This window comes from Phocoena sinus, chromosome 3, assembly GCF_008692025.1.
Source record: "Phocoena sinus isolate mPhoSin1 chromosome 3, mPhoSin1.pri, whole genome shotgun sequence".
Taxonomy (NCBI): Eukaryota; Metazoa; Chordata; class Mammalia; order Artiodactyla; family Phocoenidae; genus Phocoena; species Phocoena sinus.
In genome coordinates, this window is record NC_045765.1 from 48350874 (window position 1) to 48374110 (window position 23237).

Here is a 23237-nt window from a genome sequence, read left to right on the forward strand (position 1 = left end):
CCTGTGAAAAATGTTACAAGGGACTTCCTCTTTCTATTTTTTTCTTATTTTTATCCCTACATTGAATTGGAATATCAGAAAGATCATCTCCAAGGAAAAGAAATGAAACCTACACATACATGACTGCAGTGTAAAGGAATGCATATGTACTGAGAGCCTCATGTTGTCCTACAGTGATTCCCAAATATGTCTGCCCACCAAAATCACACAAAACACTGTTTTAGGGCTTCCCTGGTGGCACAGTGGCTGAGAGTCCGCCTGCCGATGCAGGGGACACGGGTTCGTGTCCCGGTCCGGGAAGATCCCACATGCCGCGGAGCGGCTGGGCCCGTGAGCCATGGCCGCTGAGCCTGCGCGTCCGGAGCCTGTGCTCCACAACGGGAGGGGCCACAACAGTGAGAGGTCCGCGTACCGCAAAAAAAACACAAAAAACCCCAACTGTTTTAAAGATGCAGATACATGGGCCTCATCTGAATCAGGCTCTGGAGGCTGGACCTAAGATTTTGATGAAAACTTGCCGGAACCAGTCTGCAGAGCTTTATTTACGAACCACTGTTTTGTTCACTAAAAACCATGCGAGTTCTAAGGTGGGAGAAATTTCTTCCTACTATAGAAGATGAAAAGAGCTTCAGGGAAGGGCAGCATTTCACTTGGGCCTCGCAGAAAGGGTAAGAGTTGAACAGGTGACCAAGCAGTGGAGGGCAGGGAGGATGTACTTACTGAGCGACTCAAACCCTAGTGTGATGAGGCTCTCAATAAATCGTTTACTTAATTTGATTCCCAAGGCCTCAGACCTCCCCTTCTGCCTCTGTCCCCATCCCCATGAATTGGAAGCGAATTAATAATAGTGTCTATAAATAATTAATAGGCCTCTGTTGCCTGCACTGTGCCACATTTTAGGTCAAAGTTGATAATTATACTCATTATCTATTACGTACACCCATTGTATAGGCACCGATCCAGTGCTTTATATACATTATCCTAATTAATCCTTACCAAAACACCATAAGGCTGTCAGATTATTGCTGCTTTGTGGATGAGTTACAGAGACTCAAAAAAGTTAACTCTCCCAGGGGTGGTGCTTGGACTTGAAACTGACTATGTGTGGCTCCAAGTTTGTTGATTTTAATAGTACAGATGCGTCCTGGAAGTTTTGCAATACAATATGGTGGTTATGAGCATGAAATTCAGGGTTTGGGTTTTGGCTGCTTTGCTTACTAGCTATGGACTTTAAATTAGTTAACTTCTCTGAGTTTAAATTTCCTCTTCTGCAAAACTGATTGCATTTAGTATCCCTTCTAAGGTTATTAGGAGGACTAGGTGAAATAAGGCATATCAAAGGTGCTTATCAAGAGTTTTTAGTTAGAACTCAATAAAAGTATCATTATTACTGTTTTCGCTATTGTTACTGGATGAGTCACTGTGGTATCAGCCCAGAACAATGCTTTTCTTGCCAAAACGTGAGGCAAAATGATGTTGGGACATGACACAGGATGAACAGTACCAAGAATATACCCTCCATGAAGGCAGACACTGGGCCCATCCTGTTGACTATGGTATCTACGTTGCCTACAACCATGTTGGGCACGTAGCACATGCATAATCAATACTTATTAAGTGAAGGAAGTCCCATCACCAAAGTTTAACAGATTATGTAATAGCTTAGGAGGAAACATTTTAAAGATATTTTTCTTCTCCTAGCATGTCATCATTTAAAATTGGTACCTCCACACAACATTGTAAATTAACTATATACTTCAATTAAAAATTAAAAAAAATTTTTTAATAAAATGGGTAACGTAGCTCCTAAGGAATATCTTACCAATTATCTGACCCATTATCAAAAGGCTTCTTAATGAGCTAGGCAATTAAAAAAGAAAGTCTCCATTAGAATGGTGACAACTTCAGATTTCTCTGAAGGCACTAGATTTATATCTTAAACACCTCAAGGATTGATTTACTCATTCTCTGAGCCCAAAAGTGTCAAGAACTGCCATTCTCTGAACTGCCATCTTCCACCCTACCAACCTCATAACCAACAGCTATCCTAAGCAGGGACATGGATGAAAACCCCAGGAACTGAAGGATAATTAACAGCAGGAGTCAAATTGCCTTTGTCACTGCTGCATGATCTTCAAACAGAAGTAAATGTATCTCACTATGGCAACTGGAAGGTACCCACATTAAATTAGTCTTCCATATACCTCATCATACCTTCCATATACCTCCTGATGTCACTTTGCCCATTTATTTTTAAGAATGGACACTGCATGACTTGCCAAAAAGGGAATAAAAGGACCGAAAAAAAATTGAAGTGCTGGTTAAAAATAGTTCTTTTGGGGGATTTTACCAGTTTTCCATTAATTAGGTGAATTATGCTATATTCCCAAATGGAGGCAGTTAGCAAAAAAACTACTTAAACCCTTTCAAGACAGTCACAACAAGGAGGAAGGAAGTTCAGCTTGCTCCTCCAGAAGCCATAGCTTTACTAGCAAGTCACATCAACCAATATTTTTTGAGCATCTCTATGGCCAGGACTGTGCTAGGCACTGAAGGCAGATGGAAAAACAAAAGGAGCTTACTAGCAAGTCAGATCAACCAATATTTTTTGAGCATCTCTATGGCCAGGACTGTGCTAGGCACTGAAGGCAGATGGAAAAACAAAAGGAGCTTGGGTTCAAGTCACATCCTCAGGAAACTGAGTATGACTCATTCAGTTGTATTTGTGAGAACCTGGATAAACGAATGCCCCTGCCCCACTTACATTTTATTTTGCTATAGTGTATTTATCTTTGGAATCCATTTTTTAATCTTTCTGGAATTAAATGAGTATAAATAAATACATAGGCAAATAAGTAGACAAATGAAAGCAATCAAGTGTTTGGTATAGAAAGAAAGAAGCTCTATGGAGAGGGGAGCAAGTATTTTGGCATGGCAATTTTGCTTCTTGGTTTTTAGTGAAGGTGGAATGCTTTGATGAAAGATAAAAAATGATTTGAGTCAGACAGAATTGCACTGGAATCCTAGATGCACCACCTACAAGATAAATGGAATTAGGAAATTTACTGGCCGTTTCTGAGTTTCAATTTCTTGTTCATAATGAATATTTTTTATATAAAACTCATATGCTTTTATCATAAATACAGAAAAGTAGAAGAAAAACAAAATCATCTAAAGATAACCGATTACTATTTTGATTAGTTTTTCTATCTTTTAGACATTTTTATTTTTATCAAAGACATTTTTATTTTTATCATTTTTATTTTTATTTTATCTATATCTACATTAAACACTGATGTTAGTCCTATGATCCACTTGTCTCACGCTTCAATCTCTTCTGGCCAAGAAGCTAACACTTTTACCTCTTTGAGTTTATAAGTTGGGTAGTTTCCACCGTATCATCTAAATAGTATCTTTTTTTTTTTCTTGTCAGTTTTAGGCATTACTTACTGAATTTTCAAGGTGGCAGGTGGGCATTTAGCTCACTTCCTTGGTCTTTTGGTCTTACCCCAACATGCTCCTGTCTTTCTAATACAGTATAGCTGTATCTGATAAAATAATTTCAATTAGATCAATATTCAGTATTTCCATTATTATGAGTATGGAAATGGTACACACACCTGAGTCATGTAGTAAACCACAACCGGTTTTCCCTTCTTGCACATGTTTTTTTTGGTTTTCCCTGGAGTTAATAATTGTCTTGTTTATACTTGTTTGCTTTTCTATAGACTTTTTCCTAATTCGATCTCAAACTCTTCTCTAGTTGTCTAAGTTCCCTTTCAACATGTTCAAGTGCATCAATCACAAGGCCATCTTCCTGAAAATGTCTCTACCAGAGCCCTCCAACCTGGACTCTTTATCCTTTTTGCTTCCCAGCTGTCATTCTTGGGCTCCCCGTCACAGTCGTCCTAGGGATTTCCTTCACTCCTCTTTCACGAAGGAGTCCCTGCTTATCGCATGCACTGTCTCCTTCTTTCTTGCTTGATCCCCCTGTTTTCGTGGAGTGCATTCTACAACAGTTTTGTAGGAAGGATTGCATGGGAGGTAAATTTTTGAAGCCTTATAAATATGCAAAATATATTATTCTACTCGCACTCAATCGCAAGTTTGGCTGAGTATTGAATTCTAGGTTCGATTTCCTCCCAAATTTTGAGGCCTGGCTCTCCTTAATTTCTAGCTTTTTGTGTTGCTGTTACGTTAAAGCTATTTTGATGGCAGACCCTCTGATGTAGCAACAGTTTTCCTCTCTGGAACCTTGCAGGACTGTGTATTTGTGCTGAATGTTTTGAAGTTTTATGATTATATGGGCTTATTTTATTTCTCATGCTGGGCACTTCATAGGCTCATTCAATCTGGAAATGTTCTGGGCTTTTCTTTTTCCTTTAAATTATATAGTGATGGTTTCCTCCCTTTTATTTTCTCTTGCTCTATTTTTGTACCTACTATTATTTAAAACTAGAACTCTTAGACTGGCTCTTAAGTTTTCTTGTACTTACCCTTCTGTTTTCTATCTCTGTTCATTATTCTAGGAAATTTTCTTAAATCTATCTTCTGAACCTTTGGAATTTTTCCATTTTTGCTGTAATTTTTTCTCCTCACACTAATTTTTGGTCTATGAATGTTGCTCTCTTGGTATCCTATTTTTTTTCATCAAAATAAATTATTGGTCGCTATATCACATCTCTCTCTCATAGTTATCGTCAAGTTGCTGTTTTCTCTGTTGATGTGTTTCAGTATCTGTCGGTCCTATTAGAAGCCTTTCCCACGTGTCCGAAAATCCTTGGTTATCTGTTCATCTTTAAGTGTGGAGACCTAAACCCCTGTCTGAAAGTTCTGAGCATGAGGGTGGAACTTGTTGACAGCAGGCTTCACTCCAGAAATCAATGGCTAGGATGTTGAGTTAGAAAATTCTGAAGTCGGCTAACTTTAAATTTTCCTCTTGAGTTGTCAAAAGCTCCAGGAAAGACCCTACCTGGAGTCTTGTCTGGAGAGGGAGGACCCTGGTGTCAGTGTTATCAGAGCCTAATGGGAAAGAGGGCTGAGGGCTTGCACACCCAGCATGCATTAATTTATCCAGTTCCTCCATTCTCCACGAGGCACTGGTGGCCCTCAGTGTGCCAGGTCTTTCCCGTTAAGGGACTTTCCTCTCCAGAGGATAAACCACAGTGTGGATGTGTGGAGAGCAGATGACTAGTTTCTTTCTTTTGACAAAGTGGTAGAAGGACCCAACCAGTTTTTAAACAGATATCCAAGCACCTCTACTTCGAGAGACACGTAACACTGCAGATTCCCCGGGGACTGGAAGGAGAAGAATGTGTTGCACTCACCATCTCTCCCTGGAAGTCTTGCTTCCATTTTTCCTCATCCTTAAAATAGATACCTACCTCACAGGGCTACGGTGGGAACTAAATTAGATTACGTAAAGCAGGCATATATCCAGAGTACAGTAGGTGCTCAGTAAACGAGCTATTTTTGATTACTTTTGGAAGGTGGAACTTAACAGTGGGAATCAGAGATAGCCATCAATATATCATTTATTTTCTGTGTTACCTTGGCTAGTGTTTTTGTTTTTTAAATTAATTAATTAATTTTGGCTGCACCAGGTGTTGGTTGTGGCATGTGGATTCTTAGTTGCAGCATGCATACGGGATCTATTGCCCCAACCAGGAATCGAACCTGGGCCCCCTGCATTGGGAATGTGGAGTTTCTACCCACTGGACCACCAAGGAAGTCCCCTTGGCTAGTGTTTTTTAAAATCATCTTTAGACTTGTATTTTCATCCAAATAAGGGATAATAATCGCTTTCTTATTTATCTCAGGATTACTTTAAGAGTCAAATTAGAAGAGGATGAGCAAATACCGTGCAGCACAAAGCTGCCTCCTTGGGCTGGAGGCAGCCAGAATTGGGTGAGGGTTTTTGCTCTGCCTCTTCCTAGCACGTGAACTGGGCAGCCTTTCTAACCTTGCAGAATCTCCACTCCTTGCTCTGGAAATCAGCGTGGCTGATATGTTCCTCATAATTTGTGATGAGGATAAAGTGAGATAACCTAGGCACAGTACCCCGTTTTGAGACGCACTCCTGGGAGCACGGGTTTCCCTTATTCCACCTGACATCCACCTGTCTCTCAGACTCAGCTCTAAGTTTTCTGTATTGAAGCTTCCCTATAACCTCACCATGAATTGCTACAAGCACAACCTTAAAGTTGAGGGGGCGGCATGGACTCCTTGGGTGAATACGTGGACTCTTTTTCCAGGGAGAATAAAGAACACAAGCATACAAACTAGTCTTGGTATAAATCACAGGGTTCCTCAGAATCCTGTTTATAGATCCCATGTTAACAATTAATAGATGTCTTCTAAGTGAGAGATACTACCTCTGAAGCAGCATCCTAACATAAAACCCTAAGTATAAGCCCCGTTCACGAATCAAATGGTAATCTGAGAGCACTTTCCAACACTTACTATATGAAGCACTGTGCTAGGCATTTCCCTTGCATTATTTCATGTAATTCCTATTAGCCCCAAAACACAAGTAAAACATTGAGAAGAAAGTAGGTAACTTGCTCAAGGTCGTAGAGCTAGTAATGGCTGGAGTTAGCAGTCAAACCAAGGGTATAGGTTATGAGTTGAGGGTCCCCCCCAAAAAAGATACATAGGAGTCACAACCGCTAGTACCAAAGAATGTGATCTTATTTGGGAATGACATTGTTGCAGATGTAATCAGTTAAGATGAGGTCGTACCAGAGTAAGGTAGGCTAGGCCCCTAAACCGATATGACTGGTACCCTCGTAAGGAGAGAAGCCTGCACACAGACACAGACCAGACGTGAAGATGAATGCCACTGTGAAATGAGATGACTCAGCCCTCTGAAGCAGGATGCACCGGCAGGCACGTAATGAGTGTCTGATGTATTCTTATGTAAAATCAATCCCCTAGGTTTGTTTAATTTTATAAATACATTCTGGTTGGCCATCGTGGGAGGATATCTATAACTGAAATAAATGAGATTCATTTATATCAAGATTCAGGATGTCGCCATGTGGCTATCCGATTTCAGTGGTTTAACCTTCCTACGCCTCAGTCCTGCTGTGTTTAAGTTGTAGGCTGATCTGATGATAAAATGCATTTTGGTAGCTGGTCTTACTGGGTGGTGAGTACATCTTTACATCACTTGATTCCAAATCGAACTCCATGACATACTCAGTATCTGGATGGGAAGGTGGTGAGTGAGATCCCAAGAGACAGTGCCCAGCTGGCCACCTACCAAACTGCCAGCCTGAGGCAATGACAGCCACCACCACGCCCCGCCTGAGTATGTCATGGGGGTGCTTACCCCCAAACATCCCCCTCATCAGCACCCAAATCCTCGTTGTAGGAGGAGGGTAGGAGGGTCTAGGTAACTGACTTAGAAGGCTTCCTAGGGAGGGGACAGACTATGAGGCAAAGCTCCAAGCCCCTGGCAGGTGATCCACTACCCCATCAGACCTCACATAAATTCTAAGATAAAATTAGTAAGAATTTAGAGACAGCAGCTGGAGGCAGTGAAGCCCACGTGTGGTGCCCTTGTGAACACAAGGCAATGTGTGCCTGCACTGGTCTCATGTGGATGAAGCCAGCCCTGGTTCCTGGTCACATCATTTCACAGGAATTAACCAATATAAAGGGAAGAAACCATCAGCTAAGACTTGCTCTACTATCTCCTCTTTATAAAAAAAAAAAACAAAAATCTTCCCTTAACATCATACTCAGCTTCAGCTCTTGGCTCATTTCTCTGCTTCCCTTTAGAGTAAACTTCTGGAAAGGGTTTATTTACTGTACTGGCCGTGTCCACGTCCTCCCCTCCCAAACACTCCTCATCCCCCAGACTCTGGCTCTTGCCCCCATATCCCCACTTGAACTGCTTTTGTCAGGATCACCTATATCCTGCTGATTGCCTGATCCCACAGATACTTCTCACTTTACTCAACCACCCAGGAACATTCAGCACAAGAGACTACTTCCTCCTTCTTCAAGAAGTCTTCTCTCTTACATTTCATGACAAATGTTTTTCATGACTCACAGGCTGTTCCTTCTCAGTTTCCTTACCTGATTGTTTTCCTCTGCCTGACTTCTAAATACGGGGGTTCTTCTCCTCTGTTTCTCCTTACCTCAACATAATAAAGGCCATATATGACAAACTCACAGCCAACATTGTTCTCAGTGGTGAAAAACTGAAACCATTTCCACTAAGATCAGGAACAAGACAAGGTTGCCCACTCTCACCACTCTTATTCAACATAGTTTTGGAAGTTTTAGCCACAGCAATCAGAGATGAAAAAGAAAGAAAAGGAATCCAAATCAGAGAAGAAGAAGTAAGGCTGTCACTGTTTGCAGATGACATGATATACTATACATAGAGAATCCTAAAGATGCTACCAGAAAACTACTAGAGCTAATCATTGAATTTGTTAAAGTAGCAGGATACAGAATTAATGCACAGAAATCTCTTGCACTCCTATACACTAATGATGAAAAATCTGAAAGAGAAATTAGGGAAACAGTCCCATTTACCATTGCAACAAAAAGAATAAAATACCTAAGAATAAACCTACCTAAGGAGACAAAAGACCTGTATGCAGAAAATTATAAGACACTGATGAAAGAAACTAAAGATGGAAACAGATGGAGAGACATACCATATTCTTGGATTGGAAGAGTCAACATTGTGAAAATGACTATACCAAACAAAGCAATCTACAGATTCAATGCAACCCCTATCAAACTACCAATGGCAATTTTCACAGAACTAGAGCAAAAAATTTCACAATTTGTACGGAAACACAAAAGACCCTGAATAGCCAATGCAATCTTGAGAAAGAAAAATGGAACTGGAAGAAGCCCACTGACTTCAGATTATACTACAAAGCTACAGTCATGAAGACAGTATGGTACTGGCACAAAAACAGAAATATAGCTCAATGGAACAGGATTGAAAGCCCAGAGATGAACCCACACACATATGGTCACCTTATCTTTGATAAAGGAGGCAAGAATATACAATGGAGAAAAGACAGCCTCTTCAATAACTGGTGCTGGGAAAACTGGACAGCTACATGTAAAAGAATGAAATTAGAACACTCCCTAACACCATACACAAAAATAAACTCAAAATGGATTAAAGACTTAAATGTAAGGCCAGACACTATAAAACTCTTAGAGGAAAACATAGGCAGAACACTCTGACATAAATCACAGCAAGATCCTTTTAGACCCACCTCTTAGAGAAATGGAAATAAAAACAAAAATAAATGGCACCTAATGAAACTTAAAAGCTTTTGCACAGCAAAGGAAACTATAAACAAGATGAAAAGATAACCTCAGAATGGGAGAAAATATTTGCAAATGAATCAACTGACAAAGGAGTAATCTCCAAAATTTACAAGCAGCTCATGCAGCTCAATATCAAACAAACAAATAACCCCATCTAAAAATGGGCAGAAGGCCTAAATAGACATTTCTCCAAAGAAGATACACAGATTGCCAACAAACACATGAAAGAATGCTCAACATCACTAATCATTAGAGAAATGCAAATCAAAACTACAATGAGGTATCACCTCACACCAGTCAGAATGGCCAACATCAAAAAATCTACAAACAATAAATGCTGGAGAAAGTGTGGAGAAAAGGGAACTCTCTTGCAATGTTGGTGAGAATGTAAATCGATACAGCCACTATGGAGAACAGTATGGAGGTTCCTTAAAAAACTACAAATAGAACTACCATATGACCCAGCAATCCCACTACTGGGCAGAGACCCTGAAAAAACCATAATTCAAAAAGAGTCACGTACCACAGTGTTCATTGCAGCTCTATTTACAATAGCCAGGACATGGAAGCAACCTAAGTGTACATCGACAGATGAATGGATAAAGAAGATGTGGCACATATATACAATGGAATATTACTCAGCCATAAAAAGAAATGAAATTGAGTTATTTGCAGTGAGGTGGATGGACCTAGAGTCTGTCATACAGAGTGAAGTAAGTCAGAGAAAAGAGAAAGAGAAAAGAGAAAAATACCGTATGCTAACACATATATATGGAATGTAAAAAGAAAAGAAAAAAGGTTATGAAGAACCTAGGGGCAGGACAGGAATAAAGATGCAGACATAGAGAATGGACTTGAGGACATGGGGAGGGGGAAGGGTAAACTGGGATGAAGTGAGTGAATGGCATGGACTTATATATACTACCAAATGTAAGACAGATTGCTAGTGGGAAGCAGCTGCATAGCACAGCGAGGTCAGCTTGGTGCTTTGTGACCACCTAGAGGGGTGGGATAGGGAGGGTGGGAGGGAGATGCAAGAGGGAGGAGATATGGGGACATATGTATATGTATAGCTGATTCACTTTGTTATACCGTAGAAACTAACACACCATTGTAGAGCAATTATACTCCAATAAAGATGTTTAAAAAAATTAAAATTTTTGATAGTGTTAGCTTTATGAGAAACTACATTGCCCTTGTTTTTCACCTTTCTCAACAAACTAAGAAAAATGTTACATTTGTCCACAGAGGGTGTCTGGAAGCTACTGATTTAACCTGTAACTCTGACACCATGATGCTAGTTACACTAGCATCACCTACACTAGTGAAGGTCCACTCTAGAACATTTCACTGGTGATTCACTAATTAAAACTACTTAGCTGGTTCACTTGCCCTTTATCAAACCAAATGATTGGCAGCTAATGGTTGCCACTAATACATGTGGTTCTTGGCAGGTAGTTTCGGGATATATTTGAAACGTCTCCATGGAAGGAGCTTCCAAGGCCAGTTGAGGCATCTGCTTGCACAGTCACCACTTCCCTTTTAGGAAATGTGGTGCCCCAGGGAGTCTGGGCTTTACTGACATCCATTACTGGTGCCAAGACCAAGCAGTGGGCACCAACAGCTTCTTTTTCTGCTGCCTGAACCCCAGTTCATGAATTTGCTCAGAAGTCAGAATTACACTGGCTATTTCTTTAGAACAAATCAGGAAGTAGAACAGTGGGGCAGGATGGGGGATCAATACCCCCAACTGTTGGATGCTTCTCAGTTGACTAAATGCCCCAGTAGGAAATAAACTCTATCTAATGATATTTCAAATGAAGTCTAGGTTGTACCCATTTAACTGAATCCAGTCTATGTGGTTACCAAATAATATATATCACAAAAATGATATATTTTATTCTCTAAAACAGTAGATTTCTCGGTTCAAGTACTTCCACTGACTCAGACTAATGAACCAAAAGAGAGTTGGTGAAGACTGCCTTTGTTAAGCATCTATAGAGAACAGATGTCAGTCTCCTTGCCCAGTCCCTCAGTTACAGCTAGAGGGTTATGAATGGATATCAGATGAGCCCCTGGCACATGTAAAGAAATGTCTGCAGGATGCTTTAGAGCAAAGGTCAGTACAGTATGGCGCGTGGGCCAGATCCAACCCACCATCTATTTTTATATGGCTCATAAGCTAGGAATGGCTTTCACATTTCTAAATGCTTGGAAAATAAAAATATTTTGTGACAAGTGAAAATGATGTGAAATTCAAATTTCAGTGTCCACAAATAAAGTGTTAGTGGAACAGAGCCATGTTCGTTAGTTTCCACATTATCTCTGGCTGCCTTCATGCCGCAACAGCAGAGTTGAGTCGTTGTGACACAGACTGAACAGCAGAACATAAAACATTTACTATCTGGCCCATCACAGAAAAAGCATGCCAACCCCTACATTCAGCTGTTCTCAGAAATAACAAAAAACATAGGCTACTCAAGTGTAAAACAAGGTTAATATTACTCATGGTACTGTAAATATGCCTTCAGGAAGGAAAGAAGAAATAGTTCAGGAGAAAAAAAAAATAAAGCCTCTGCCAGTCTTTGAATTCAAAATCTATACCCATAGATTTCTCAGTCCTTTCAACCATATAAATTATGCTCAGCGTCCTATTTTAACAGGAATATAATTCCATCACTGGCATTGTGCATGTGTGTTTCCAAATAAAATTTCCACAAATGGTCCCATAGCAATGCATAGTTGAAATCCCCATATAATTCATAGGACCTAAATTGGTAAAGTGATGGGTAACGCTGGTCACTGTAATTAAGTTTACACTGGCAAGGCCATATAGCAGAAGTCAGATTCTCTGAAGGCCTTCAGTCCGTTCTCATTGAAGTAGCTGCTGAATATTGAAGCCAGCTTACAGATTTCGGTTTTCAACCTAGGTTAGTTTCAAGATGAAAATTTTTAAAATGTCTCTAGCTTTGGATAGGATAAAAAGTTAGTATAGCATGAGTGTTTAATAACCGGCAAGTACATCACCATAATTTGTTCATAAGACACTCTTTGAAGTAAAATGTTCTTTATTTAAAGAACAATAAAGAAGTGAATTATCTCCCAATCTAATTCCCACTTGGACTAGAAGCATCCCACCATTAAACAGAGCTACCTTGTGTTTTACTCATTAACCTGAGTAAACATGAATTGTGTTGCCTGAAAAAGTTGTAGTGAGGAGACCTTAGAGAACATAATCGCTCTTCAGCTGTCGACATTCTGCAAATCAGAAGCTGTAGCTGTTAAACCAGGGAGGGGAGGAAGGGGAGGATAAATGGGAAGAAATGACGTTTCCAATAGAAAAAGAGTGTTCCTGATCATGACCTTTTGTTTCCCAAATTGAGGTCCACAGAGAATTATTTGCCACAAGGTATTAAAAGGTTTTCCACAAAACTGATTTAATTTTGAAATAAGTTTGAAAAATGTCAGAGTACTGAGATTTCAATATTGTTGCACATTTCAGAGCCTTTATTATGCTAATAAGCATCGTGAATCTCCAAGGGCAGGATGTAAGTTTCCTAAATTTGTTTGAGTAGATTCTCCTAAACATGTATCAGCAAGCATGCCAATCAGAAGCACTAGCTCCGTCTTTGATGTCTGTTTTCTTGGCCTTCTAGTCTGTTTCTCCCAGATTCCTCCAATCCCTTGGGATAGGGGAAATTAAAACCCTCCCAAATTAAAAGTGTTTGTTGCTATAAACTAGTGGATCTGAGATTATTTATGACAAACACCTTAACTAAATATTAGACCGTCCAAGATAACATAATGATTTTAGGAAGCTGATTCTCGGGCTTCCCCGGTGGCACAGTGGCTAAGAATCTGCCTGCCAGTGCAGGGGACACGGGTTCAAGCCCTGGTCCGAGAAGATCCCGCATGCTGCAGAGCAACTAAGCCCGTGCGCCACAACTGCTGAGCCTGTGCTCTAGAGCCTGCGAGCCACAACTACTGAAGCCCGCACGCCTAGAGCCCGTGCTCTGCAACAAGAGAAGCCACCACAATGAGAAGCCTGTGCACCGCAATGAAGACTAGCCCCTCTCTGCAACTAGAGAAAGCCCGCGTGCAGCAACGGAGACCCAACGCAGCCAAAAATAAATAAATAAAACAAATAAATTAAAAAAAAAAAGCCAATTCTTACTAGGGAAATTTTCATTTTACTTTCCCAATCATTTTAACACAAAATAGTAAATAATATCAGACAACATAACTCAAGTTTGAGAGAGGAAAGTCTGAAATTCATTTGCCTACGCCACTGGGTACAAATATGCAATGCATGGACATTAAAATAACAAGAGTCTCAGAGTCCTTCCGTGGCTGGAATCAATTCAGTAACCTCCCATTTCTTTTGGATTGCAAATCTGTGACCAATTTTTTTGGCCCAACTTTTTTGAAGGACCCAGTGCCTCCCTCACCAAAGAAGATGTAGGAAAACTGGAAGCGATCACATATCCTAGGAGACAAGTGTTGCCAAATGAAAGTGGAACATTGGGTTTTCAGCAAGTCTGAAGAACAATGCAATAATTGAGCTCTCTTTGCAAACTCAGGGCATTGATGTACTCTTTGTAGAGACATTTTAACCTAAGGCCAACTGTTCTTAGCTACAGCACTCCAGAAGAAAGTTGTCTCTTGGTTTAACTAAACCAACTCTATCTCCTCTACATTCTTTGTATATGCTTGGAAACACATACTACTTATAATGATTGCAAGATCCTCTTCTGTTGCCCAGACTGTGAATTATAACCAAGTCCACTTGTTCCCGTACTAAAGAATTTCTTTCTCTAAATCTGCCTGAAAACCTCAATGATTGGACTTTAAAAAATGTTAATTTTTTAATCAAACAAGCAAAAGAAAAAAAAAAAAACCCAAACAAAACAAAAAGCACTGCATTCAGAGAGAGGAAATAAAGCAGATATAATGAACAAGCTATAAACAGTAAAACAAGTATTACCTGTACTTCTTTTCTTTCAGAAAACTTAGGATGCTTTTCTGTATCATTATTTCTTATAGTATCCACATGATAGTTGGGTCTGGGGGACAACTGTCACTGTGTCTGTTGATCAAATGGGATTATTTAAATAATCTGCTTTGGGCTTAAATCAGAAAAAGTAAGTTTATCAATTTTTCAGCCCAGTGAGTTCTTGATTTTGCCTTAAATGAAAATATAATCACCCCGGGGGGAATCACAGAAAAAACAGATGGGATTATGTTTTTGTGAAGTTAATAATTTGGCTTCTTTCAGAGGACTTATATAGGTTTTCACAGAATGCATGCAATCTGGCAATTCAGCTCTGTTGATAGAAGTGTGAATAGGTCATATTAACTATGGCATCTACACAGTTGCATGTAATCGATTTTGTTCCTTTTAGAAGTTGAAAGACTTCCAAGAGTTCATGCTCAGAGACTCTGACACTGGTAAATAATCTTATAACTAGCATTAATTGGGTGGTTACTTTATATGAGACACCTTGCTAAGTGTTTTATCTGCGCTATTTTATTCTCTCCTCACAATGACCCAGTGAAGTATGCCCAATTAACTTGTATTTTATATATGAAGAAACTGAGCTTACAGAGGTTTGATAACTTGTACAATAGAAGGGTTTGTTTGGGTTTTTTTCAAATTAATTCACTAGTCATTATTCAGATTTGGGGACATTTTTCTATTGTATCTCAAATCCCTTTAGAACACTTTATTGTTAGTTAAGTTGACTCTAGTGTTGGATGGTTGATCAGGCTATATCCCCTTTGCTTTTTCTCATAGAAATACACAGATTGCTAGGCTGTGGCACAGCTGAGATTGAAACTGTGTATGTGTTTCCGCTACCAGAGCCCTGGCCTGTTATGTCAGGTGATCTTCCCACTATTAAAACACAAAACATAATTAGGTGGAAGACATTGTGCTGGGTGGCTCCTTAAAAAATTGAAGAATTGTCATATGATCCAGCAATTCTGCTTCTAAGGATGTACCAGGTGAAAACAGGGACTTGAACAGATACTTGTACACCCGTGTTCACAGCAGCATTCTTTATGGTAGTCAAAAGGTAAAAACAACCTAATGTCACTGATGAATGAAAGAATAAACAAAATGTGGTATCTGCATACAGTAGAGTATTATTCAGCCTTAAAAAGGAATGAAATTCTGATACATGCTACAGTATGGATGAACCTTGATAACTGAAATAAACCAGACACAAAAGGACAGATATTACATGATTCCACTTATATAAGGTACCTAGAAATAGTTAAAATCGTAGAGACAGAGTAGAATGGTGGTTGTCAGGGGCTGCGGGGAAGAGGGAATGGGGAGTTACTGTTTAATGGGCACAAAATTTCAGTTGGGAAGATTAAAAAGTTCTATGGTGGTGGTGATGGTTGTCCCAAATGTGAATATACTCAATGCCACTGAACCGTACACTTAAAAAATCGTTAAAATGGTACACTTTATTATGTATTATACCACAATAAAAAATGTAACTAGGACTTGGGTTTGCCCTAGGCCACAAAAGAAAACAATAATATCATGTGAGGTCTACTTTGTAAAAAACTCACTTAACAGTAATTACATAAGCAAGCCTTCCGCTCTTCCACAGCAGCTGTAAAGCTTATACTTTGTTTTCACTAAATAAAGATCAACATAAGTAACTAACAGAATGATCTCAAGATCAGTATCAGATGGAACAGCATGAAACACAAAGTGTCAGGATGAATTCCAGCAAGAACAGCTTATCTCAAGGGACATCCACTAACATCTTATTCCTTAATTACCTTCAAAGTGAACCAAAACTTTTTTTCCATGAGAAAGAAATCTTGAAATATTACTTGGGAAAATGGGTACACATTTTCTCCTCAAATCTATATATTGGGAATAGTAAACACTTTGAAGGAAATATTAGATACTTTTCCATCACATTTTGGGATTCTTTTCAGCAGTATATTAAAAAAAATTAAATTGGTTCGTTTAAGTGCCCTAGATTCTGGCCCCATTTGATTATTTATATAAAAATAGATCAAAATGATATAGGCATTTATGTTCTTGGATTAGTCAGTGCTTTTTGTTGTTGTTTCTTGGTCAGAAGCCTCACAGCAATCAAATAAAGTTTCACCTTGTGCTCAATCCAGACCTATGAAAGGAGCCAAAATCACCTTTATAGGATTTACTGCTTAAAAAAAAAGTAAATAACTGGAATTTCATACTTTTCCTCCCCAAAACTCAATGATCTTGTAAACAAGTTAATACAGCAATTAAATGCGATTCCTTTCAGGACTTGCCTGGTGGCGCAGTGGTTGGGAGTCTACCTGCCATTGCAGGGGACTGGGGTATGACCCCTGGTCCGGGAAGATCCCACATGCCTCAGAACAACTAAGCCCGTGCGCCACAACTACTCAGTCGGCGCTCTAGAGCCCATGAGCCACAACTACTGAGCCCGTGTGCCGCAACTACTGAGCCCGTGAGCCACACTACTGAGCCTGCGCTCTAGAGCCTGCAAGCCACAACTACTGAGCCTGCGTGCCACAACTACTGAAGCCCATGTGCCTGGAGCCCGTGCTCCACAACGGGAGAGGCCACCGCAATGAGAAGCCAGCGCACCGCAACGAAGAGTAGCCCCTGCTCGCCACAACTAGAGAAAGCCCGCGCGCAGCAAAGAAGACCCAATGCAGCCATAAATAAATAAATAGATGAATAAATTTATTTTAAAAATATCCCTTTCATAATATACAAACTCATCCTCATCGGAATGTGAAGACATAGGCAACTGGTCATTTCCGATTTTGTCATTATTTGGACTTTTTCCTGTGCCTGAACTGTTCTTCTGTTATTACATGAGTGGCTTCCTCACCTTTTTCAGGCTTTACCTCAGATGTCACCTCGTCAGAAAGGCCAACCCCGGCCACACCCTATCTGAAGTGGTCTCCTTACCGTCACCTGTCACTCTCCATAAGATCACTCACAGTCATTTCCTTGGTGGCACTTTAACACTATCTGAAGTTATCTGGTTTATGTATTTGTGAACTAGTTTATTGTTTGCCTCCCACGATTAGAATACGAGCTCCACAAGGGCAGGGGAAGGGCCATCTTCTCTCCTACTCTGTTCCTCACATCTAGCAGAGGGACATCTAGCAGAGTGATGGGCTCATAGTAGGCGAGGTTGCCTTTCTACTTCTGCCTTGCAACTGTGTGTGTGAACGGACTCAGAGCTTCGCCCCTGGCAAGTGCCCACATACTGTTAGGCTCAGCTCTTCTCTCTAAGGGTGCTGCTGTAGGCTCGTCTCATTGGCCTGGGGGACAGGACCACAAAAAGTGGTGACCTAGAGGGTGTTAAGAAAGATCTGCTTGCTCATTAAGCCTAACTTCACTCCAACCTAGTTTTCCCAGAGCCCCTTGAAGGTACTTATAAAGTGCTACCTGATTTCCCATTTGCCATAATCCCTTGGGGCAGTTGCTTTCTTGGGCACTCCATGAGACCAAGGGCCGGCTGGATTAAAGATTTAGACACCTCTGTATTTTCTCATTATCATGTTACCCTAATACCTTAAAACAATACATACCCCTAGCAAGTAACAAGCATGAAGCTGGCCTCTCTTACCTCCTCTGTTCTCTGAGGACCAGCCTCATGCACATTAGTTTTGAATCTGTAGGGAGCACAGGGCACCAACAAATGAAATCTAAGCCTTCTTGCCTTCCCATTTTAGAGATGGAAAAATCAAGGAACATCCCTGGCCTCTAGATCCTTTACTTTACAACGTGATAAAGCAAAGCAAGGCAACAGATATGAGTGGGAAAAAGTTTTCTTAAGACCATTTTCAAGCTATGTAATTTCAGGGCTCCTATGAGAATATTTTGTATAGGTAGTCATGATGCACCTTTACACTGATAGTGAAAAGCTGGCAACAAGGTGTGTTGATTGGTTAGACATGTTTTTTAAAGGGTCCAATCAAGATTCAAAAATTAAGATTGCAGCAGACTTCTGTTTGTCTCCCAGCCATGGCAAATAGCTAATTGGTCCCCTTCTTTCGTAACAAAACACAAGTCCTTGTATTTAGAAGATTCATGGCCACGCAAGATAACTAAATAAATTTCCCAGTCTCCTTTGTAATGAAGCATGTGAGTGAAAGTGACACGCAAGAGACAGATCATATCCTGAAAAGAAGTGGGCTCGGTCTCCCCACTCTTCCCCTTCCCACTGGCTGGAATGTGGATGTGGTGGTGAGCCATCCTGAGGCATGAGGGTGACAGTAACACTCTAGGGCAGGGAAGGGAAGGAAAGAAGCCAGCTTGTCAGAGCCAGAGTCCCTAACCCTTCACAGCCACATCTCACCTGAATTACTTATGCCTAGATTGTTACGTGAGAAAGAAAAACGCTACCATCTTCTTTATGCCACTGTGATTTGTAGTTTCTGTTTGAGCAAGCTTTCCTTGGTGATTCAGATGCTGCTTCATAATTTTTGCAGTATGGATCTCAAAATGATAAACTTTTGGAGTTGAAAAAGACCTTCAAGGTTACTACCCTCTCCTCTCACTTGACTGATGAGGAAACTGAAGGTAAATAAACTTCTCGAGCACACAGGTAGCTGGTAATAGGACGAGTGTTCAGATCTCCTGGATTTCAGTTCATTGTTCTTTTTCTCTGTGGTCCATTTAGCAGAACTCCCTGGAAATGATTCTGAGGGCTGCCTCTGGGGGGCCTGGATAACTTACGAGCTAGGACCCAGGGCCACCTTTTTCCCAGGCGACCTATAAACAGTATATACCTACAAGGCTGCTGTAAAGTTTCCCTTTTCTCCAATAAAACTGATCCTTTTTCCTGTGACCCAGCATTGTGGAATTTGGCTAGGAGGCACCAACTTGCTTGCCTGACTCCACTGTACAATATTATGAGTATCAATCATCATTCACATGCAACTCGATAATATAAGAATTTTTCTATAACAACTAGCAATAGGGGTAGCTTCAACTGTCAAGGGAGCAGCACAGACAACAAATAAATCATTTTGTTTCAAGGTCTTCTATCCACCAGATGACAACCCATAGCTCCCTTTGGACAAAGGGCATTGGTAGAGTTGTGATTAAGAAAGCTGTATGATATCACTTATATGCGGAATGTAAAAAGAAAATTATACAAATGAACTTATTTACAAACAGAAACAGACTCATAGATGTAGAGAAAGAACTTATGGTTTTCCGGGGGAAAGGGATAGTTAGGGAGTGTAGGATTGACATGGACACACTGCTATATTTAAAATGGATAACCAACAAGGATCTACTGTATAGCACAGGGAACCCTGCTCAATGTTATGTAACAACCTAAATGGGAGAAGAATTTGAAAAAGAATAGCTACATGTATATGTATAACTGAATCACTTTGCTGTACACCTGAAACTATCACAACACTGTTAATCAACTATACTCCGATATAAAATAAAAAGTTAAAAAAATTTTAAAAATCTAATATATCACTTTTCTAATTAAAAAAAAAAGTTGTCCAAGGTCCCATGGAAAGTAGAAGGTAAAATCCAGCTCTTAGCATACCAGGTCCTCAGGCTTACCCTTGTGGTTCTTTTTTTTTTTTTTTAAGGTCTTACATGACAGTTTACTTATGAAACAAGGAGCTTATATTTGAATTTTGCAAACTATGTTTATATACAATTATCGCACGTTTCTCACCATCGTCATTTTCATCAAACACCGGTGGTTTGCTGAAGTGTTGGCTCCCATGGTCAAGTCTGCCCAGACCCGGATCCTCCAGTTACATTATCCCAGCAGAAACATTCAGCTTCACTCAAAAGAGAACCGGAAACCTTAGCTAGATATCTAGGAGAGAAAAAGAAACAGTATCCTTATGATATGGTGTACTCTAGGTACCCTGATTATAGACGATGGCTGAAAATTAACCTCATCTATGCCCCTGCAGTGGAATTTTTTTGTTCTTGAAAATAATAATTTCAGAGAAAACAGAGAAAGTCAAGCATCTGGGAGTACCCACTATATGGCCTCGTCAGAAGTGGACCTGGACTTACAAGAAAGGAGGAAAGCAAAATATTTTTCTGAGTGTGAAGGCAAGTTTAAAATGAGGTCAGCAATACTTTATTTAACCACTATAAACTAATATATATTTTATTGTGACTCTCCATGTCTTTGAGAAAATATGTTAATTTTAAACATTTTTTTGATGTGTGATCAACAACTCATTTTTTTAGTCATGAAAAGACATACGCCTCTTTCCTCCTGCCCTGGAAGTTACTACAACGTCAAAGGAACAAGTTCTGAGTTTGGGCTTGATCATACCAGCAAGTCGCTGAGCTTCATGGAACACATTACTTTTTTTTTTTTTTAATATATTTATTTATTTTTGGCTGTGTTGCATCTTCGGGCTTTCTTCATCGTGGTGCACAGGCTCCTTGTTGTGGTGGCTTCTCTTGTTGCAGAGCACAGGCTCTAGGCACACGAGCTTCAGTAGTTGTGGCACGTGGGCTCAATTGTTGTGGCTCGCGGGCTCTGGAGTGCAGGCTCAGTAGTCGTGGCGCACGGGCTTAGTTGCTCCACGGCATGTGGGATCTTCCCGGACCAGGGCTCGAACCCGTGTTCCCTGCACTGGCAGGCGGATTCTTAACCACTGTGCCACCGGGGAAGTCCGGAACACATTACTTTTTTTCCTTTCCCTGAACTTGAAGATCATAACGGTCCTTACCTCAAAGACAAATTAAATGTGATTTCATGAGATAAGTAAAGTCTTTTCACAGCACAAGTGCTTGATAATTGCAGGCCACTAGGGAGCCCAAATTGAACGACATAGGTGAGAACTAAAAAGCCCTGAAAGTTGTGTATTTATGGCTTTGTTCATTTTTAAACATAAATAACTTTACTTTCTTGGAAACTGGTAAGGAGAGGCGGCATCCAGAGTTCTCTTTCTAAAACTGACACTGATAACGGCTTTGGCTCAATGACCTAATCTCTCATCTCTTAAATGGGAGAAACAGTAATGCCTTCTGTAGGAATAACAAGCTCAGATGCCCACAAGAGCCAGAGGGAAATGCAAGTAATTGAGCTGGACCAGGTGGAAGACATTACTGCCTGCTGGCGACACTGGTGACCTAGTGAATCCAGGCTCCATCTAAAAGATGTCACTGCTCTTGGATCTAAAAGATTGTTGCTAAGTGGAAACATGGGCCCAGGGGCCAGATCTTCAGATTTACCCAAAAAAGGGTCAAGATCCAGATGTTATATAAAATTATATTTAAAAGTTCGTTTTATGTATAAAGCAACTATGCTGCAATAAAAATTAATTTAAAAAAAAGTTTGTTTTAGCTATATGGCTTGAGCAAATCTCATGTACAGGACAAATACAGCTCACGGCATATAGTTAATGAGAATCTGTATGAGGCAGCTAGCACCACACCTGGCACATAATTTGCAAAGAATTAATATTAGCTATTGCTATTTTATTAGTAGTGGGTATTTCCTTATCACGTATTATTTTCTTTTAAATTTGACACCTGTTGATTTCCTCTTGGAGTTTTTGCATGTGAAGGAAATACAGATCGGAGTCAGAATTGAAAAAAGTATCCCACGTGAACCTGGGCTAAGGATGAGTTATTGAAAAGGAACTAGAGGAGCCCCGGAGCAAATCGAGAAGAAAAGCTTCTTTTCCTATTAGGGGAAATGTAAGTAAAGCCTTCATTTGGAAGGCAGACTCATTAAGGAAATGCGGCTTGTCATACTGAAAGCCAACTGCTGGCAAAGTGCCTTCTGGACTTTAAAAAGAATCATTAAATGGAGAGCAAAGACAGAGTCAGCAATTAGGAAGCAAGTGGTTAAATGGTATGGGGGAGGGGAGAGAGGGGCAGGAGGTAACAGGTGTCTGGAGGAAGCTCAGAGGGGATGATGGAGATCAGGAAGATAGAAAGAACTCAACTATATCTCTGGGCTAAAAACAAAGGGCTTTTAATGCCAGTGGAAAAGAGGATGAGGAAGAAGCAGGTGGGATGCCCTTAGTGTTTCCTTGTGGGCTAGGGAGAAGCAAATGGGGTGCCCTGTGTGTTGCATTACTGCATTTAGAGTCCTGAATAAGTGGGAAATAGTGTCAGGGCTGAGCCACAGATGAGACATTAGAGAGGCTCAGTCCTAAAGAGAATATCAATTTGAAGGAGCTGCAGTTGTTAATACTACCGACTGGGGCTATGTTCTCTTTAATTTTGTGCGTAAAACCTCGGTACATGTAGTTTTCACACCACACCCTAATCCTGTCTTTCTTAGATTTTTCTTCACACCTCAGGCTTTTCTCAAGTAGCCCATCTTCCTGCAACACAAGATGTACTGAGCACTGACCTTGCAAGTTGTCAAGTCAGAAAGAGAAAGAGGAAAATTATCACAATTTGCCATATTTCTGAGTTGCCTTCTGATGTGCAGACAATTTGTTTACCAAATATCCGGTGATTTTTTTTTTTTTTTTAGCGGGAAGAAAATATGTAAACAGGGAACAAATTTTGTATATGTTTGGGGGATGAGCAGGCTCGGACTATTGGGTGGTGGTTTCTCCACTGCACTTAATACTCTCAATCCAGTCTAGAATGGTCTTTATCTTTTTCTCCCTTCGTGGATAACCAAATTTGTAACTTTCCCTCATATCCAGAAAGAAATCAACGTTTTTTCTGGCAGGCAAGTGGAGACACATCTTTTCTGTTCCACTGAATAGGGCCCAGCAGAGCTATAGGCCTCTTTCCTGACCTGATATTAACTCTGCAGTGTTACATAACCACTTTTTGAGATGTCAAGCAGACAGTCACCACCCATGGAAATGAACATCCTAAACAGAACATATAAGAGAAACAGCAATGTGTCTTATAGGAACACAAAGAGTTTCCAGATTCTACCTTGACCTGGCCGCTTATCAGATTA

General features: G+C 40.3%; 2 protein-coding genes across 4 annotated transcripts in view; one reads left to right on the forward strand and one right to left on the reverse strand.

Annotated features, from left to right (window-relative positions):
• STK32A (serine/threonine kinase 32A) overlaps positions 1-20157 on the reverse strand; it is a 115991-nt gene extending 95834 nt beyond the window's left edge. For both annotated transcript variants that reach the window (XM_032628596.1, XM_032628597.1), the window contains exon 1: positions 20007-20157. The gene's annotated coding sequence lies outside the window, so the exon portion shown is untranslated. The remainder of the gene's footprint in view (positions 1-20006) is intronic.
• The window catches only part of PPP2R2B (protein phosphatase 2 regulatory subunit Bbeta), a 678268-nt gene that overhangs the window by 85733 nt on the left and 569298 nt on the right, over positions 1-23237 (forward strand). The gene's annotated exons all lie outside the window — the stretch shown is intronic.